Source organism: Salvelinus sp. IW2-2015, linkage group LG3, assembly GCF_002910315.2.
Source record: "Salvelinus sp. IW2-2015 linkage group LG3, ASM291031v2, whole genome shotgun sequence".
Classification (NCBI taxonomy): Eukaryota; Metazoa; Chordata; class Actinopteri; order Salmoniformes; family Salmonidae; genus Salvelinus; species Salvelinus sp. IW2-2015.
The window spans coordinates 8,911,171-8,927,750 of NC_036840.1; positions in this window are offsets into that span (position 1 = coordinate 8,911,171).

Consider the following 16,580-nt stretch of genomic DNA (forward strand, 5'->3'; position numbering starts at 1 on the left):
TCTGTAATTGCAAACAAAGGTTTCTGTCAATATTAAGTTCTGCTTTTCTGATGTATCAAATACTTATGTCATGCAATAAAATGCAAACTAATTACTTAAAAATCATACAATGTGATTTTCTGGATTTTGTGTTTTAGATTCCGTCTCTCAAGTTGAACTGTACCTATGATAAAAATTACAGACCTCTACATGCTTTGTAAGTAGGATAAACCTGCAAAATCGGCAGTGTATCAATACTTGTTTCTCCCCACTGTAGATATATATATAGTATATTATATATAATATATATAATATATATATATAATATATATATCCCCAATAGTTATGTTCCTGTGATTGCCTACATCCTTTTCTATAATGTCGCATGCTCTAGAGTAATGCTTTTTGATAAGAACGAGTACACATAAATTGACATTTTATACTTTATATCCATCGTTTATTTAACCAGGTGAGTCCCATTGAAATAGGAATCTCCTTTTCAGAAGAGCCATCCCACTAGGCGTAGATGTTAATTCAACGTCTATTCCACGTTAGTTCAATATCATTTCATTGAAATGACYTGGAAACAACATCGATTAAACCAGTGTGTGCCCAGTGGGAAATGTCGAAGAAGAATATAGGTGAATACATTTAATAAATCTATTGAATAAAAGTGCAGGCCACATATTTTCTTTGTGGCAAGGTAAGTTCTCCTGACTGTAGAGCATGTCATCTATTCTTGTTGTTGTGGGATAAACAACAGATGATACTGAATACCAATCAGGTATTGCAATTAGCATAATGTTCAAAGCAACCAGAGAGTTGAATGATGCTGCYGCTCTATGGCAGGATGACTATAAGGGCTTTTAGTCAAACACACAATGCTGATGAGTCTTAATATCACCCTCCCCCTTCTCAAGTACAGTCTGGTTTAGTGTGTGCACATGAGCATGTATGTGAAAATGCTGATCAGTTTTTAAGCCGGGATCTACACTTATTTCCTACTACCTCCCCTATCTCCTAATCCACAACTCTAATACCACCAGTTGGCCCTAATCTAACCATGTTCAAAGGTTTTTGTTTTGGCCAGTTATGAAAATGTTTTGATTTACATATTGATGAATGGCATGGATGGATATTGAGGTTGTGTGTGTTTGTTTGTGCATGTGCATGAGTGTGTTATGCATGTGCACACGTGTGTGTGTGTGTGTGTGTGTGTGTGTTTTATTCATCCGTCGGCATGCCTGCTGCATGGATGGCTCCTGCCCTTATTAGGGACTTTATTTCATGGGTTGATGGGAAAACTGATTGGGTCGTCACTCCCTTGGCAATAGCCTCTGGCTGGAAACACAGAGTGATGAAAATCAGATCATTTGGGGTTATGAACACACACCGGCGATTTGAATAGACCGTTTTCTAGCTCAGGCTTCTCTAACGTTGAGCTTCAATAACAAGTATGTTCTCTCCAGATCTGAAATGTTCCAGTTCATCATATGAAATAATTGAAAACATGCAGTTGACTCTCAGTTTCAGGTTACCTCAGCGCAGACTCACTCACAGGCAGTGGCGGTTCTAGCTTGTATGGCTCCCTGGGCGAACCCCCCCTTTAGGTATAGGCTGCCCATATCTAAATACCTATACCTAAATCTGCCACAGCTCACAGGTGTGCAACTGCTGGCATTATTGTCCAATGTCCTCCATAATCAAAATCAGACGTCTTGGCTTTGTGCATAGTTATTTTTTCCACTGACAATATGTCATATTCWTTCATTGAGTCACAATTTCACTGGCATTTGGTAAAGGATARAAGAGCAGCTAAGGCCATGATTTTTKAAATTCACAAAAACAACAAYCACAACTCTTCAATATTTACCCAGTTTAAATGGCAAACCTAAGTGACATATCAAATAAAAGTTTATTAACTACATGCTTCGACAACAACAGGTGTGGACTAACAGCAAAATTCCCAACAATGCAGAGAGAAAGAAAGTAGAGAAATAATAGAAAGTAAAAKACATAATAATAAAAGTATTAATAGATAKACAATGAGTAACGATAACGTGGCTATATACAAGAGGTACCAGTACCGAGTCGATGTGCAGGGGTATGAGGTAATTGAAGTAGATATGTACATATAACTAGGAATAAAGTGAACAATAGTAAACAGTAGCCACAGCGTATGTGATGAGTTAAAAAGGGTCAATGCAAATAGCCCAGGTAGCTATTTGGTTAACTATTTAGCAGTCTTGTGGCTTGGGGATATAAGCTGTTCAGGGTCCTGTTGGTTKCAGACTTGGTGCATTGGTYCAGCTTACCGTCCGGTAGCAGAGAGAACAGTCTATGACTTGGGTGGCTGGAGTCTTTGAACAATTTTAGGGTCTTCCTCTGACACCGCCTGGTATAGAGGTCTTGGATGGCCTTCTGCTTCTTTCCTCTGCGTGTTTGCAGGCGGTAGGAACCCATCCCTGGCGACTTCAGTGATCATTATAGTCGTGATGAGGGTCAGGTGAAAATCTGCTCTATAAATAGAGAGGGTGACCAGAAAATTGATGTGGAGGAGATGGAAGATCAGTGATTGGATGGGGTCCACTAGGATCCACCTTGTTCTCGCTCTCTCTCACCTCTCTGATAAGTTCATGTGGGTGTGTGTGTCACAAAGAAACATGGACAAGGATGTTTGTATCTGCAAACATATAGACACACACACACACACACCGTCATGTTCCCAGACTCCAGACTCTCTCTCACCTGACCTATACGTAGTGGTCTCTGAGCAGGGACACAGACAGGGAGGGAGGGTGGGGCGAGCAGCCCCAATCAGCTGCTGATAACCAGCCTTTTATCCCTGGATTCCTAAAGGATTAGCAGCCCTGGCTTATCTCCTGTTGACGCAAGAGAGGTCCGCACTGCAACGCACTGGGCCGCCTGGAGGAAATGCTGTTTTCTTTTCTATTTAGACCAGCTAGTGAGAATAATAGGTTTTCCTTGGATTCCCTGCAGCTGTGCAGATTAGATCAGAGTGATTGAAACGTCTGGGCTGAGAGAGGAGATGGACGTCACTGACTGAGTGGGTTGGAAGTCTCCTATCTCACTATGGGAAGTCGGGGTTGCTGATATGCATACACAGATCTAGGATGAGCTTGGCCTACCCAAAGCCTAATTTATCCATTAGGGTAGGAGCTACTAAACTGACCATAGATCAGCGTCMAGGGACTAGGGAGTTTTGACAATGTAATCCATCTCTCTAAGGAAAGGAGCAGAAGTCTAGAATGCAACTGAGCCGGTACATGGAGGACGTGGGGCAGGAAATGACCTGTTACCAGCTGTAATACTTTAGAGGTCGGAGGTCAAAATCATTATGAGCGTGGGTAATATCTCAATAGTCTAAAGTATTCTAAAATAACTCCATTCCCTTTCTAACAAGCCCCTAGTACGCACACAGAGATATACATCATGGATCAAGAGATACAGGTATTTCAGAAATCCATGGAGGACAGTCTTGCACATTGCAATGTTAACCATACTGTTGGTGTGAACGGGCCTGTCTGTGTAATTTACACTGCAGTACAGGAGAGAAAATGGGAAATTGAGAATTTCCTGCTCCACCAACGCATAAACAAAGCCCTCTATCATAAGGAAACAATTAGCAGAGGAGAAGAGCAGAGCAGTAAGGAAGATAATAAAACACTAATCCAGTTTAAATGTAAATCTCTACCCTCTCCTGGGGAAAASAGTAAGCCTTGAAGCAGGAATTACTGGTGGTAATCTTTAAAGTGTATAGATTTAAAATCTATAGCAATGTTGAAATTGCTCTGTGCTAGGTTTACATCATTTTTTTGTGAATAGTTTGTTCTTATTTTTTGGATTTGTTGGATTGAAACACAGGACAAAGCTGTCAGGGTCATAGCTATACTGAACAAAAAGTATCAACGCAACATGCGGCCCCCAAAAAAATCCGCCACCGCCCCCAAAATTTTCAATGATTTTTAACTGTGTTTACAGTTCATAGAAGGAAATCAGTCAGTTGAAAACAATTCATTAGACTCCAATCAATGGATTTCACATGACTGGCAGGGGCTCAGGCATGCCACGTAGGCCTGGGAGGGCATAGGGCCCACCCACTTGGGAGCCAGGCCCACCCACTGGGGAGCTGGCGCAGCACAATAAGAAGAAGAACTTCCCCGACAAAAGGGCTATATTTATATATACGTACAGAAAACCTCCTTCAGTTTCATCAGCTGGCCGGGTCGCTGGTCTCAGACCAATAGCCACAGGTGAAGCCGAGATGTGGAGGTCCTGGGCTGGCGTGGTTAACCACTCGTCTGTGGTTGTGAGGCCAGTTGGACGCTGTGCCAATGTTCTGCAAAACGATGTTGGAGGCAGCTTATGGTAGAGAAATTAACATTCAATTATCTGCGCAAAGCTCTGGTGGACAATCTGCAGTCAGCATGCCAATTGCACGATCCCTCAAAACTTGAGACTATCTGTGGCATGTTGTGTTGTGTGGACAAAACTGCACATTTTTAAAGTGCCCTTTTATTGTCTCTAGCACAAGGTGCAGCTGTGTAATGATCATGCTGTTTAATCAGCTTCTTGATATGTCACACCTGTCAGGTGTATTGATTATCTTGGCAAAGGAGAAATGTCACTAACAGAGAGGAAACAAATATGTGCGCAACATTTGACGAGAAATACTCTTGTTGTTGCGGTATGGAAGATTTCTGGGATCTTTTATTTCAGCTCATAAAACATGGGACCAACACTTTACATGTTGTGTTCATATTTTGTTCAGTATAGATAAGGGACACCGTAATTTATTGAATTAAACAAATACATTTAAGAGAGATTTCTGGAACTCAAGTTAGGGTCTCGACTTAAGTGTTGAGTTAGAATAGTAAAATAGCATCAAGGTGCAATCTCTAAACGGGTGGTGTGCATCAGCAGTTTCTCTTGTTATACGTATGCCCACTCATTCACCATCACTCAGTTAACCATTCAGTTAAACTTTTTAGATGGTAAATTAGTCTAGCTAGTATCTAAACTTGTACTAATCACAGCCAAATTACCACCGGGCACGCCATGGCATGTGCCCAGCTGCCCTGACTTCCTGGGGCCCCCATTTATTTTTGTCACTCTAACTCAGATTCAGTATTAACAAGGCATAAGACACAATCATTGCCAAATGTGTGGAAATGAGGGAAGTTAGCTGTAAAACTGCAACGATCAAAAAAAATTATGCAAACAGCAAAGCTTCAACTTTGTGTTTAAACTGCTTTGTTAACAAAATACTTTTCTGCTAACAGATTCCCTTTGTACGTATTAAATTGATGCTCTTTTACCCGGGTGTTTCAACAGAAACATCCTGGTTAGAAGTTTTAGCATTTTTCTGAACCCTATCCCTCCTGACATCCTCTGGCCGAGTACCATGGACCCCGGGAATAATTGCGGGTGAGAAGTAACATAATTTTTAAAACCCTAAACAGGAGTGTGAGAAGTTAATTGCAGAGGATATTTCCTTGGAATGCAATTTCTAAACCGTTGTAAAAAATATGCACCACAAATCATGTTACCAAAATTGTCTCTCATAAAAAAAGTGAGAAAGCATCTTTAACGCTTTGATGTTAAAATCAGTTCCCTCCATTCATCTTCAGGCTGAGGAACCAGGGACTCTTTGTCGAGGTTTAATCATCTCTGCCTGTCAGCAAAGTGATGAAAAATACATCAGTATATATAAAATACGAAATCATAATGTAGCGAAAGACAGACATCCTAGATCTCTGGTTAGGAGCAACTTCCTCTAGCAGTAAAAACCCTGAATTCTTAGCATCTCGAAAATAAACACAGAGGGTCCACTTCCTCCAGTAGTTTGAGTGGCCTTTACGCAAATGCAATATCGTGTCATCTATCCACAGACCTAGGCTGGATAGACGGTGCCTTGTTTTAGTTTTCTAGGGATATGTTTGCATGTGTGATAAAACCACAAGAGGTCAAGCAAAAGGTTGGTGGTATGTAAATGGTAAAAAGTGTTTGTTGAAGCCCTCTGTTACATTTTTCAGCTAAAGCTATAGCAGTAAGATGTTGAGGCTATACACACACACACACGTACACTACGTTTGTGAATTGAGGCAGATGAGCCTCCAGCTGGTATGTCTGCCCTCTATAATTGCTCTGTCCATTAGTATGAGTCATTGATTACAGTAATATAATAACCATGCTGTAACCATGCTGTTKCTGGATCATGTTCTCCTCAACAGACTGCAGCATGTGAAACCCTCAGATGGAATCTGTTATCACCCGCTATCATCATAACCCATTCATGTTTATCTTCTCCATTTTTAACAATACTTCAGGGATAATTGTAGGGATACTGTAGCATAAAGGTAGATCACGATATAAGTACTCCATATATACTCATAATAATGAATGCACAATAACAATCTCCCCTTCCACCTTAGTAATAAGAACAARCCTKCTGAAAATGTCACACAATACATTTGTTCCATTTACCAGGCTAACGTTTAACACAACAAAATCCAGCAACATCGCTCAACTGCTGATTTGAGGAAATCAGGTTGGAAAATCTACATTACAGAAAAGTACACAGAGGCTGTTTGTGGGTGACATGGCTCAGAGAGTAAAGGGGTTCTTGGAAGTTTCTGAAGCACCTTTAAGAGTGGCCCCTTGGACCACTGAGCGAGAGCATCAGAGCAGCACCTTCTAACGACATTCCTCGAGTTTAGGAAAACATCTAATCGCCCCCGGCAGGAACTGAGCTGAGAATGAAGTCATCTCTTTCTGGGCCCCTGGAGGCCCCTCCTCACACAGAAACGCACGCACGCACACACACACAGACATGCGCCAACACACAGACAAACACARTACCCCAGTGTTGTGTGCCCTCTCCTAAAGAGGAGGGGGATGCTGGCTGTTTGTCCTGGCAGCCATTGAGCAAACACCCGRCCTATGACGTCGCACTGGCCAGAGTGTCAGAACATGACAAATAGTTTTATGTGGTATTATTATTATTATTGAAAAGGTTATGGAAATAGCAGTGCATTCTGAATTGACCTGAGAAGCASAAGTATTCCATGTACATACYGTGAAAGTGTAAATCTTGTAATAGAATAAGTGACTTGTGACCGCGAAGCAAACAGGCGGCCCTCCACTACAGGTGCTGCAGACTAGTCCCTCCCAGGCATTCTAGTGGGTTTAGCCTAAAACAAAAAAATCTCCATTTGTCCATTTAGAAACTACAAATGTATAGATCACTAGTAATATGTAACAGCATGTTAATACAATATTTTTACTAGTGTAATTACAATGTTTCTACACAGGTATAAGTGGAATTAATGTTGCGTAAGTGTAACCAAAACATTATTGTCCATATTAAGAACATTTCATATTAATTACGACAGTTTCTTAGGAACTGACACAGCTGTGTTGATTCATTGGGAGTATAGAGATTCAAAATGTCCTCTACTTTCTTTGCAGTAGCAAGCTGAGGCTGGGGGCAGTGTCTCAGTTCTATAAGACACACAGGGGCTGATGCTGCTGCTGCTCATTCAGCAAGCTCACAGCTCACGACACCAGTAACTCTGGAGCAGGCAATATGTGTGAACACTCACAGTGTGTGTGTGTGTGTGTGTGTCAACTGTAATGAGGGGGAGGGGGGAGGAGAGGAGACCCATGGACATCAAAGGGACCCTGGTAATGTATACCTGGGAATCATCCACCTGGATATCTGCCATCAACATACTGATCTGCCCATGGGGTTGATTGAGTGCTTGAACTCCATTGTGAAACATTAGTGCTTTCTGAAAGTGGATCTTTTGTCTGGTTGATGAGTCATCAGATGAACTAAAATGTTCACATTCATAGACTSTKGGCTACACAGAGCGAGMGTTGACTGGAGCCAGAGTAACCAGGCCTTCCTCACCTCKTAATGTGTTAAATGACCCCGTGTGACCTCCAGTTCAGCGATCCAGTCTCTACAAAACTAGCCTGGTTTCCTGAATYTTTTTMTATTTTMATTTAACCTGTATTTAACTAGGCAAGTCAGTTAAGAACCAATTCTAACTTACAATGACGYCRAAACCCGGACGACGCTGTGCCAYTTGTGTGCCGTCCTATGGAACTCCCAATCACGGCCGGATGTGATATAACCTGGATTCYAACCAGAGACTGTAGTGARGCCTCTTGCCCTGAGATGTAGTGCCTTAGACCTCTGRACCACTCGAGAGCCAAGTGACTAAAGCCAACACATGGATAAAGAAGTGGCATCGAGGCTCCTAACTACACAACAAAGCCCACACGGAGATATAGGTACTTAGCCTCAGGCCTCAGTTCAGCAGCCTCTCTGCCTGACTGCTCCCAGGGTTCAAACACAGGTCAGCCTCGCTGTCAGGAACCACAGTCTAACTCAACCGTGATATGAACTCATTATTGACCCTTAATTAAACCCTCTTATGGTTATGAATCACTGTCGTTTGGGAAGGTTAAAAATTCACCYGCTGTGTTTAGAAAAATACGGGATGTTTTTAGTAGCTTTTTGCTGCATGGATGGAGGAATCTGTATCCCCTCCAAATGCTYCACTGTTCCCAGAAATGGGATGTTTGATTTGTTGATCCAGTTGGAGAGGAGTTTGAACCTTGAGCTCTGGCTGATTAGTAGGGGTTAATTAGGTTCAAAAGTGGGCTACTATGTGCATCATAATACATGGCTCATACGGTTTAGTAGTACAGMTGTACAGTCCRTCCTCTCCTCCCTTGTCCTCTTCTCTCRTTTCCTCTAATCTCTCCTCCCCTGCCTTTTCATGTCTCTCCACCACTCTCTTCTAATTTCTTATTCTCTTCTCCTTTCTTTTCTTTTTCTCTCCTCCCTGTTCTTTTCTTCCCCTCTGATCGTCTCCTCTCCTTTGTTTTCCTGACACAGCTCCATCAATGCCCCCTCCATCCTCCTCTCCTCCCCCAGTAGTCTTTTTTTACAGCAACAGGAGAAAGGTATAATTATATACATATATATATACACTGCTCAAAAAAATAAAGGGAACACTTAAACAACACAATGTAACTCCAAGTCAATCACACTTCTGTGAAATCAAACTGTCCACTTAGGAAGCAACACTGATTGACAATAAATTTCACATGCTGTTGTGCAAATGGAATAGACAAAAGGTGGAAATTATAGGCAATTAGCAAGACACCCCCAAWAAYGYYMMYWTRSTGSWMSTGSWGYRSYRYYKCAKRTRRRKYTTCCTATGCTTCCTGGCTGATGTTTTGGTCACTTTTGAATGCTGGCGGTGCTRTCACTCTAGTGGTAGCATGAGACGGAGTCTACAACCCACACAAGTGGCTCAGGTAGTGCAGTTCATCCAGGATGGCACATCAATGCGAGCTGTGGCAAAAAGGTTTGCTGTGTCTGTCAGCGTAGTGTCCAGAGCATGGAGGCGCTACCAGGAGTCAGGCCAGTACATCAGGAGACGTGGAGAAGGCCGTAGGAGGGCAACAACCCAGCAGCAGGACCGCTACCTCCGCCTTTGTGCAAGGAGGAGCACTGCCAGAGCCCTGCAAAATGACCTCCAGCAGGCCACAAATGTGCATGTGTCAGCATATGGTCTCACAAGGGGTCTGAGGATCTCATCTCGGTACCTAATGGCAGTCAGGCTACCTCTGGCGAGCACATGGAGGGCTGTGCGGCCCCCCAAAGAAATGCCACCCCACACCATGATTGACCCACCGCCAAACCGGTCATGCTGGAGGATGTTGCAGGCAGCAGAACGTTCTCCACGGCGTCTCCAGACTCTGTCACGTCTGTCACATGTGCTCAGTGTGAACCTGCTTTCATCTGTGAAGAGCACAGGGCGCCGGTGGCGAATTTGCCAATCTTGGTGTTCTCTGGCAAATGCCAAACATCCTGCACGGTGTTGTGCTGTAAGCACAACCCCCACCTGTGGACGTCGGGRCCTCATACCACCCTCATGGAGTCTATTTCTGACCGTTTGAGCAGACACATGCACATTTGTAGTCACACTTGCACATCTTACACATTGCTTCACTTCTGAAACGGATTCCTGTCACATGACACAAACAGGTCAGTTCTAGACTGCTGAACTTAAACTGCCACTAGGGGGTGCTAAACAACTAACAGGTCCAGAACACAGATGGTTTCAGCCTTTGTGGTAGGGCTCCGGTGTAACACTCATAAAACTAGGCGACCGAAACACTCAGGTTAATCACAAAATGTACAGAGGTCTGTCTGAATATTACTACCCTGCATGAATCTGCAGGTAGCTAACCTACCAGGTTCTATGGCTATAAGTAGTCAAGCAAATGTGTCTGAGATACGAAGAATAAGATCATACACATAACGTTAGCTAGCGACCCAGCCAGCTAACTTTGGCTAGGTGACAGTACACTTGAAATGAAACCACTTTCTGTCAAAATTAGAAACGTGTAATATCTGAAAATCTTACTGTTATACATCGACGCGTCTCCTGTCTGATGCCATGCACGGTTGTCCTTAGTTTCACAATGTAATCCAGACTGGTTTTTTTTCCATCTCCTTAGTTATCATACTCAAATTCCACTGATTTCAAAACTCGGTCCTCCAGAAAGTGGAGAGGATACGCATAACGTTAGCTAGCGAGCCAGCCAGCTACCGTTAGCTAGCTAACAGTACACTTTAACTTGACACTAGGTTTATGCAGTTTTACTATGCGATACGTTAAAAAAAAGCAGCGTTCGACATGATTACCTAAACATACTGACTAGCTCCAATAGACTGATGCGTGCTATATGGTAGACCAATCCAAACTCATCTCTCGGCATGTCCAGCCCACTCATTATCTCAGCAAATCATGGCTAGCGGAAAGGTTGCTCGCTTTTTCTGTGGCTAAATCAACTAGGCTCGTAATTTAACAATTTTATCCTATTTACAGACTGCATACAAGCGCTCTCTGAACTGGAGCTTGATCTTTCCATCCTCAGGTCTCGGCAAGCCCCAACAAAGTTTACCACATTCTGAACGTATCTGCTTTGCTATGCCTCTGAGAATAATCTTCTCAGGGTGTTTTATGAAGCTGGAAGCACTTAGTGATTCAATTACTTCTATGTGTACATGCACGAGAACATCACTGCCCACCATTTGCTATTGGCGCATCCTCCTCTGGTGCGGCCGCAAAAACGTCCGCGCCTACGTAGGTGAAAGTTGGTGCTACCTGTAGCCAGTCAGCTGGCAGTTCTGCCATCTGTTGGTGTTCTGTCTTCCCGCGGAGCTTCTTGCACGTGATACATTTGAAGAGTGCACCACTGATACATCTCTTAGCTCCAACCAACCAGAGTCCATCTGCTCGGATGGCACCTTCTGTGAAATGTCTCCCTTGATGATTCACAGCCTCATGGTGGTGACGCACAAGCAAGGTTGGTGGTGACAACCTGGAATGATGATGGGGTTGACATCATTTGTTCCTAATTTAGATTGTTCGATTCGGCCTCCAACTCTGAGCTGTCCGTCACTGTCAACGATAGGATGCAGACTTCGTAGACTGCCGTCGGTAGGAATACTGCGCTCTGCTGCTATGCACCTAAATTCCTCTGCATAACACTAATCTTGGACACTCTTTATCAGAAGGACTTCGGCTCTTTCCAGCTCTTCTTCAGTGGGGTTCTTCAGACAGATGTGCCATCCATGGCAGCTGCTCTCTTGTGCAGGCTGAGAGAAGGTCCGAGCTATCTGGATTAAGCGTGCTACTGTCCTTATGAGACTGTTCCACTTGGAAAAATGCTCAAAGTGTTTGGAGCTCAGCAGGTTTTTGGAGACTTGAGTGACATCAGTAGTCACTTGTGGCCACATCTCAGAGTTGCAAGCAGAGTTGATAAGGTCAAACAACTCTAGAGATTTGGAGGAGTGCAGGGCTGGATTCTGAAGAAAGGATGATCCAGACAGTCATGTCATGTTGCTGAGGAGGGCTACTGTTACGGATCTAGACCAATGGTCAGCTGGGTTGAGATCTGTGGGCACGTACCTCCATTGGTCTGGGGACGTGGATTGCCTGATACGCTGAACTCTGTTGCTCATGTAGACGTCGAACCGCCTTGTTCGGTTCTGGATGTGCCCAAGCACCACCTTGCTGTCCGAATAGTATGTGATGCTGTCAAACTTCAGATCCATCTCCTCAACTATCAACTCTGCAATCTCGATTGCCAGCACGGCTGTGCATAGTTCCAGTCTGGGGATAGTGAGTTCTGGCTGGGGAGCCAGCTTGGCCTTTCCAAAAACAAAGCCGACTTCACTTTTTCCATTTTGAGTGGTGACCTTCAGGTAAGCTACAGCTGCAATAGCTTTCACCGATGCATCTGCGAAGACACAAAGTTCCTTGAGCTGAGCATTAGAGGTAGAGGAAAACGTGTAGGTGCGAGGTATTTGGAGCACCTATTAGTCTTCAAGTGAATCTCTCCCTTTGTTCCACTTCTCTTCCATGTCTGCGGGAGGGGGTGAATCCCAATCTTCCGCTCCCGTAGAGAGCTCTCTGAGGAGTAGCCTGCCTTGTATGGTGACAGGGGCTAGGAAGCCAAGTGGATCATATAGGCTATTGACCATAGAGAGCACTCCCCTGCGTGTGAATGGCTTCTTGCCGTCTACGGCTTGGAATGTGAATGTGTCTGCCGTAATGTTCCAAGACACTCCTAGACTGCGCTGTAGGGGGAGATCATCAGTGAAGAGGTTTAGATCCTTAATGTCCTTGGCCTGGTCGTCAGGGGGAAAAGCATCCATCACCACAGGACTGTTGGAGACAATGTTGTGTAGCCTGAGGTTGGATAGTGCAAGCATTTCTGTGCTCGACTGAGGACACTGATGGCCTCTGTTTCAGTAGTGAATGACTTTAGTGCTTCTCACATCGCGGCCAAAGTCATCCTTCTTCCTCGGCAGCCCTCCTTAGGCCGTTTATGGCGACAGCAGGGGACGGGCTATTGCCGAAGACATGAACACGCATTCTATAGTCCACAATGTCACTGCTGGGGTCATTGTTGCGATACCACAGGAAGTGGAAGTCTATGTGATCCTCTCTCACCACGAAGCAGTGGAACATGTGCTGGATATCAGCAGTGATGGTCACGGCTTCTTTCCTGAACCTCATGAGTACCCCCAGCAGGCTGTTGTTGAGATCAGGGCCTGTGAAGAGTACATCATTGAGGGAGACTCCTTCGATTGGTGCACTTGAGTCGAACACCACACGGATCTGGTCTGGCTGTTTAGGGTGATAGACTCCAAACGAAGGGAGGGACCAGCATTCTTGACCTTCCTGAAGTGGTGGCGCTACCTCTGCATGGTCGTTGATGAGCATTTTCTGCATGAACTCTAGGAAGTGCTCCTTCATCTGAGGCCGCTTTGCAAGAGTACGACGGAGTGAGGTGAAACGACTGTAAGCGTACTCCCTATTGTTAAGAAGCCGTCGTCTGGGTGTCTGGAACGGCAAGGGCGCGACCCAGCTGTTGGAGCTGTCTTGGCAGACCTCGTTGTCCATGATCTGAAGGAATATCGAAGGTGGATCGAAGGTGCAAGTTTGTGATCGCTAGTGGTGCGACAGAAGATTGACCGACCCAGGTTCTCTCCGGTAAATGTCAGTGAGTTGTCTTGCAGGTTTGGCTCGTCGAGGATCTGCTGCTGTGCTCCGTATCTGAGCTTCTCTTTCACCCTAACCTGACTATTGCATGGGCTGAGGTAGGTTGGATGACCATTTTCCAAGATGGATGTCTTGAACGAGCTCACCTGGGATGGTTTGTGGGCACCTCTGAGACACACGTCCCCGARGACAACCCAACCTAGATCTAGCTTCTGGGCAAATGGAGCYTTGTCTGGACCGTTTATTTGGTTCCTGACGTTATGTACTCTCAAGYCATCTCTGCCTAAGAGGAGAAGTATGTATGCATCAGGATCCAGAGGTGGGATCTCGTCTGCGATGCGTTTCAGGTGACTGTGGTGGTGAGCTGCAGTTGGAGTGGGAATTTCTGAGCAGTTGTTAGGGACTTGGTTACATTCGATGAGTGTGGGAAGGCAGAGACTCATCTTCTCATCGACTYACTCCACAACATAACCATGGGCCCTCCTGCCGGCTGTCTCTGTGAGTCCCGCACACGTCTTGAGTGTGTATGGTGAAGAACTACCTTTGACCTTGAAGATGTCGAAGAACTCTGATCTTGCTAGAGACCGATTGCTTTGTTCATCCAGTATAGCGTACATCCTTTTGGATTTTTCACGACGCCCTTTGGGGAACAGATTAACAAGGCATATCTTGGAGCATGCTCTCACGCTCATTCCTTCTCCACATACCTCTGTACACTTAATGTTACCTCCTGATTGGCCGGTTCCTCTTCCTCCCCGCCATACTCTGAAGAGGAKGGGGATGAGCTTAACTTCCATGGAGCTGGGCCTTCTCAATGGAGTGCCTTCTCAAACTTAATGTCTATCTCTCTCTTCGCATAAGTTGCTTGGGCGATGACTATACAAGCCCTTGAACTGGCTGACYACCTCGAACTGACTGACTGATTTGTAAGAGCGAGAACTTAGACTGTGCATCAAATGCCCCAATGTTTCTCTTTAATGTTTTCGTCCCGCTGCGTAGCATTTTCCTTACTACTTTCTGCCATGATGATGTGAGGTAAGTGTGGCACGTAGGGTGAAGATTTAAACTGGCGATGTCGTGATGGCTTGCTCTGCACCGAGATGACCTCCCACTGACTCTTTAATCCTTGTTGCTCCACGCGGAGGTTCCTCTCTCATGGGTTTTACAGAAACATTAAAATTCTATGTGATAAACATTTTTCTTGTGTTATTAACAAATGTACTTACAGACATTACGTCATACAAAGCTAAAAGAAGGATGTTGAAGGATTGTAACTACTCTGTCACACTTGCACATCTTACACATTGCTTCACTTCTGAAACTGATTCCTGTCACATGACACAAACAGGTAAATTCTAGACTGCTGAACTTAAACTGCCACTAGGGGGTGCTAAACAACTAACAGGTCCAGAACACAGATGGTTTCAGCCTTTGTGGTAGGGCTCCGGTGTAACACTCATAAAACTAGGCGACCGAAACACTCAGGTTAATCACAAAATGTACAGAGGTCTGTGTGTGCACACCTCCTTGTATGTTCTGATCTGGAGTCAGTCACATGTTTATTTTAGCTTGGGTATATTAGCGGTGGTCTCTGTTTGACACATCACACTCTCTTCATCTTGGACTGCTCAGGCTGTTTGCTTGAGAAAGGGTCCTTGCCATGTGAGATCCATCGCCAGGCCTATTCCTGTTTTTGTCCAATAACACATGTTAAGGTTAGTTGGAGAGCAGGGCTTTGCAGTTCGTATTTTGAGTGTTTTTGTATAACACCTGAGTGCCAATGTACAATGTTGCCTCTGAAGCTAAGCAGGGTGGTCCTTGGCAGATCCCTGGATGGGAGACCAGATGCTGCTGGAAGTGGTGTTGGAGGACCAGTAGGAGGCACTTCTTTCCTCTGGTCTAGAAAAAATTACAATGCCCCAGTGCAAGGATTGGGAACATTGCCCTATGTAGGGTGCCGTCTACGAATGGGGCGTTAAACGGTGACCTGACTCTCAGTGGTCACTAAAGATCAAATCAAATCAAAATTTATTTGTCACATGTGCCAAATACAAGTGTAGACCTTACCGTGAAATGCTTACTTACAAGCCCTTAACCAACAGTGCAGTTCAAGATGAGTTAAGAAAATATTTACCAAATAAACTAAAGTAAAAAATACTAAAAGTAACAGAATAACATAACAATAACGAGGTTATATAGGGGTAACGGTACGAGTCAGTGTGCGTAGGTACAGGTTAGTTGAGGTAATTTGTACAGTAGGTAGGGGAGAGTGACTATGCATAGATAATAACAGCAGTAGCAGCAGTGTAACAATCAAATGGGGGGGGTCGATGTAAATAAGTTCGTGGCATTTGATTTAATTCTTCAGCAGTCTTATGGCTTGGGGGGTAGAAGCTGTTGAGGAGCCTTTTGGTCCTGACTTGGCGCTCCAGCTTCTATGACAGTCTATGACTTGGGTGACTGGAGTCTCTGACAATTTTATGGGCTTTCCTCTGACACCGCCTATTTATATTGGTCCTGGATGCAGGAAGCTTGCACCAGTATGCACTGGGCCGTACACGCTACCCTCTGTAGTGCCTTACGGTCAGATGCCGAGCAGTTGCCATACCAGGCGGTGATGCAACGGTCAGGATGCTCTATGTTGGCGCAGCTGTAGAACATTTTTAGGACACTGGGGACCCATACCAAATCGCCTCCTGAGGGGGAATAGGTTTTGTTGTGCCTTTCACGACTGTCTTGGTGAATTTGGACCAGATGACTGGCACTTAGCGGGTGTTACCTGGTGCCCTGGATACATTCCCAACTGGCCCTCGTACCATCATGGCCACCTAATCATCCCCAGCTTCCAATTGGCTCATTCATCTCTCTTCCTCTCCCCTGTAACTATTCCCCAGGTTGTTGCTATAAATGACAATGTATTCTTAGTCAATTTACCTGTTAAAATAAGGGTTAAATAAAAAGTACATGTAAGGTCAAGCA